Below are 4766 nucleotides of genomic sequence, written 5' to 3'. Positions count from 1 at the left end.
TGAGCATTGTATCAGATAGGGACCCAAGGTTCACTTCCAGATTTTGGAAAAGCTTCTAGCATGCCTTGGGATCACAATTGAATTTGAGTACTACTTTCCACCCTCAGACTGATGGTCAGTCAGAGCGAACCATACAGATATTAGAGGACATGCTCAGGGCGTGCGCAATGGAAATGTGTGGTAGTTGGGAGGAATATATACCCCTTATGGAGTTTGCCTATAACAACAGTTACCAAGCTACAATTGGGATGGCTCCATATGAGGCATTATATGGTAGGAAGTGCAGAACTCCTCTATATTGGAATGAGGTAGGCGAACGCCGAATGTTAGGACCCAAGATGATACAGATGACTTGTGACAAGGTCGATGTTATTCGAGAAAGGATTAAAGCAGCTTAGTCACGTCAAAAGAGCTATGCAGACAACCGCAGGAAAGACATTGAGTTTCAGGCAGGAGAAAAGGTGTTTCTCAAGATCTCTCCTACTAAAGGGTTGCAAAGATTTCATAGAAAGGGGAAGTTGAGCCCGAGATACATTGGCCAATTTGAGATCTTAGCTTGGGTTGGCTCAGTAGCCTACATGCTTGCTCTGCCACCTTCACTCGGGAATGTCCATAATGTATTTCATGTATCCATGTTGAAGCGATATGTTCATGATCCATCTCATGTTTTACCCATAGAACCAGAATATCTATAAGTGGATATGACCTATACAGAGCAGCCAGCTGAAATCTTGGACCGAAAGGTGAAAACCCTTCGCAACCGCTCCATTTCCTTCGTAAGGTGCGATGGGCTAATCATTCACTTAAAGAAGCATCTTGGGAGAAAGAGGATCCAAGCCGAGTACCCTCATCTTTTCGAACAACCAGGTACGCCAATTTCGAGGATGAAATTTTCAGAAAGGGGGGGTAAATGTGATACCCTACTTTTTAAACCCGGTCTAATTACACGGTTGACCCGGTTAAACCATGCAGGATCCGAACTGGAGAGGGTTAAGGCAGGTTCCTTATGGACCATGATGGCAAGGGTAACTTTGAACACCGGTTGGTCGGACAAGTCCGAGTCAGTGCCAGAGGAGACGGGTGTACCCAAGCCGTATACATGCACATATCATAAGGCCATGTACGGATAAAGCAGGTATGTAGCCGTATCCTAAAGTACATACGTATAATAGACCTTATGCCGAGAGTAAGATTCATGCCGAGAGTCGAATTCTACCAAAATCTCACTTGTTGGCCAATTTTCGACCCTCAGGTGGGTAGTCATGCCCACCTGAGTGACCCACCCATGTGGTTACTTAGTTGTTTTAGAAAGTATAAATAGCATTTATGAGTTTTCCATTTTCTCATTTATGACATTCAGGTGTTTGGTGAAAAGAGTAAAGAGGAGAGAGAAAAGGAGGGAGAAAAGAGAACGGAGAAGAAGAAAGGGGAGGAAGAGGAAGAAGGAATGGATTTAAGCGGCGCCAAGGCTTGATCTTCCCATTCCGATGCCGGAAGAGTGATCCCCAACACGAGATCTACGTTTAGAGATGAGCGAAGGCTATATTCCCTAAACTTTCATCATACCCAAGTAAAACCCTTGATTTGGGTAGTGTTTCTTGAGGTCTTGTAAATCCCCCTTGAGATGATGAATTTAAGGTTTAATAGATAGTCTATGTGTTGATTTTGAAGGATTTGAAGAAGTGTTACAAGGTTGGAGAAGCATTAGTGATTTGAAGTGATTTTGGGGTTTTAGAACGAGTTCTTGAGCAAAGAAGGTAAGATGGCTTCTATTCCTTAAATTTAACCTAGATCTAGATTAGAACCATCTTATGAGACCTTGAATATGTGGAGAATGGGCTTGAAAAAGTCCCATTTGATTCCCCAAAGCTTGGGGAAGGTTTTGAAAAAAATGACATTTTCCTGCCAAGACCGGTGGGCCAAATGGCCAGCCTGAGGGCACCCACCTGAGAGGACAAGGCCTCGGGGCCAATCGGTGGGCCCTGTCGGTGGGCCAATCGACAGGCCAACCTGCTCGTCGGTCATGAACGGTGGGTCAAGACAGGTGGGTTGTCTGACCCACCCGAGAGGCTCCCAACGTGATTTTTACATTCGAATGGACCCAAAATGGACGTGCGACCTTCTTTTAGGATTCTAAACATGATTTTGTCATCAAATCTTATTAGTTTTGACCCCAAAGTGGTGAAATGCTAATCCCATTCACTTATGATAGGTTCACCAAAACTTACGCTTCTCGCACTGGATCTCACCCGTACCGGGTGTGAATCTTTGTACACAACAGGTAAATGGGGAGAGGATGTTTGGCCTTATTTTAAGGCTTATTTGGCATTCATTAAATTATATCTAGACTAGCCATGTCATCATGCAAATTATATGTAGCTTAACCATCCTCATACTATTATGACTTGTGTATTGTGTTTATTTTCTCAATGACAAATGATGATGTGATTATGTGATAAATGATGACATCATTGTGCATAATGCATTAATAGACTAGATGCCGTAGTCGGCTTGGAAACGAGTGCATTGGTGGCCCGTGGAATGGGACGCGATGGCACTATGCAATCGTACTATGTCATATAGGAGCATGCGATTTAGGATTATCATCTTCCTGTGCTACGATCCTTCCCAACAGGGGTTGAGGTGTTGGGTTACCATTTGGGGGGAAGCAGTGGTCACAGTTATCAGGTCACTGTGGCAGTTAGACATACGCCCGGCTGGTCATTAGGACAATCGGCAACCCCGGTGGTATATTCAAGAGGGCCAATCATACTACTTTTAAATTGCTGGAGTCAACACCTTTATTTTCTGTTATTTACTTTTATGTTAAGAGCCGGTGGTCAGCATGCTTTACTTTTTCGAGTACTCACGATGGGCCTTCTCCGATAGCCCTATGGGAGTATCGCGGGATGGAGTTCGCTGCTCGTACCCGGAGTATACGCACACTGTGGTTGTAGTAGCACTAAACCCAAGACTTAATAATGTTGTTTAGGTGGATCTGATTAAAAATGAATTACATAGCATATAGTGCATATGATTGTGATTTTTGTGTGGACTGTTGTGTAGTCCTCCTTTTCACTTACTGAGCTAGTGAGCTCATCCCACATGTGCACCTCTTTTAGACGATTTTGCAGGTCACCAGCCTGAGGATCAAGGGTCGAACCCGACAGTGAAATTCCCCGAGGAGGATTGGTGGGTCCCCGAGGACTATGAGCACGGCACGGATTGCACGTGCGAGGGTTGTGCTGTGGGACCATAGCAGTGACTCCATACAGGGTTACTTTTTTATTCTTTTGACGACCCCTTTTGTGTACTTGATATGTAAATTATATTCTTTTTGTGTAAATATCATGCCTGCGGGCCCACATGTACTTAACTATGTATTACAATTTGGGTATCAAGTATATCGATGATATTTACAGGTAAATTAAGTCTTCTGCTGAACTGTTGAACATTTTCTTAGTTATGTGTATGCTGTGGTTGGATACTGTATCAGATGATCCTGGCAAGTTTGGGTTAACTGGAGTTAACCCTGTCACCGGTCCGGTTCTGTGTGAACGGGGTGTGACACTTATGGTAGTCAATGCCTTCCTTCTGAGTGAAACCATTCGTGACTAATCTGGCTTTATTTCATTCAACTTTACCTTTCGATTCACGCTTAGTCTTAATACCCATTTACAACCAATCGCTTTTGATTCTGAAGGTAGTTCAATGAGTTCCTAGACTTTATTGTCACTCATAGATTTCATCTCATCTTTCATGACATTTATCCATTTGTTAGAACCATTATCATTCATAGCTTGTGAAAAATTTAAGGGCTCATCCTTGATTCCAATGTCAAACTCAAACTTTTGGAGATACACTATATAGTCATTTAAAATAGCAGACCTCCTCACTCTCTGAGGTCTACCCTATACTTTCAGCTGAGGTGGAGGTAAATCCATAGTGTTTTCAGTGACAACGTCCTTATGGAGTGAGACATCCTTTGTATTTTGTTGGTCCACGAGATCATTACCACTAATAATTTATGGAATAACAATATCATCATGATCTACAGGAGCTGGATGTATAACCTAGAGCTCCTCAAATATTACATTACGTGGTTCGACACTCCTGCTAATGTCACCATCCTCTAGAACCTGGAATCCCTTTGACCATTGGCAGTAACCTACAAAGTAATAACCGATAGTCCTAGGGTCGAGTTTCCTTTCATGTGGATTATGTAATCTAGCTTTAGCTAGACAACCCCATACGTATAAATGTCTCAAACTAGACATCTTTTCCGTCCACAACTCATAAGGAATTTTAGAAACTGACTTACTAGGAACTCGATTCAAGATATACACAGCTGTTTTCAAAGCTTCGCCCCACATAAACTCAGACAGTGATGAGTTGCTTATCATACTACGAACCATATCCTTATAGGTATGATTACATATTTCTGCAACTCTATTTTGTTCAGGTGTACCAGGAAGTATATACTGGGGAGTGATACCCTTCAATTTGAGGAAATGGGCAAATGGTCCCTCAACTTGCCCTAGGTTTGTATGTTTACCGTAACATTCACCCCCTTTATCAGATCTCCCGGTCTTGATCTTTCTGTCCAACTTATTTTCGACTTTAGCACAAAATGTCTCAAAGATATATGTGCTTTCAAAATTTTCTTTCAACAAGTAGATGTAACAATATTGTGAGTAATCATCAATAAAGATGATGATTACATCTCACCAGTAATGCAGGGGTCAAATGGTCCATAAATATCTGTA

Source organism: Macadamia integrifolia, chromosome 14 (genome assembly GCF_013358625.1).
Source record: "Macadamia integrifolia cultivar HAES 741 chromosome 14, SCU_Mint_v3, whole genome shotgun sequence".
In the NCBI taxonomy this organism is placed as follows: Eukaryota; Viridiplantae; Streptophyta; class Magnoliopsida; order Proteales; family Proteaceae; genus Macadamia; species Macadamia integrifolia.
The sequence above is the reverse complement of the archived record's forward strand: the minus strand, read 5'-3'. Positions refer to the sequence as shown.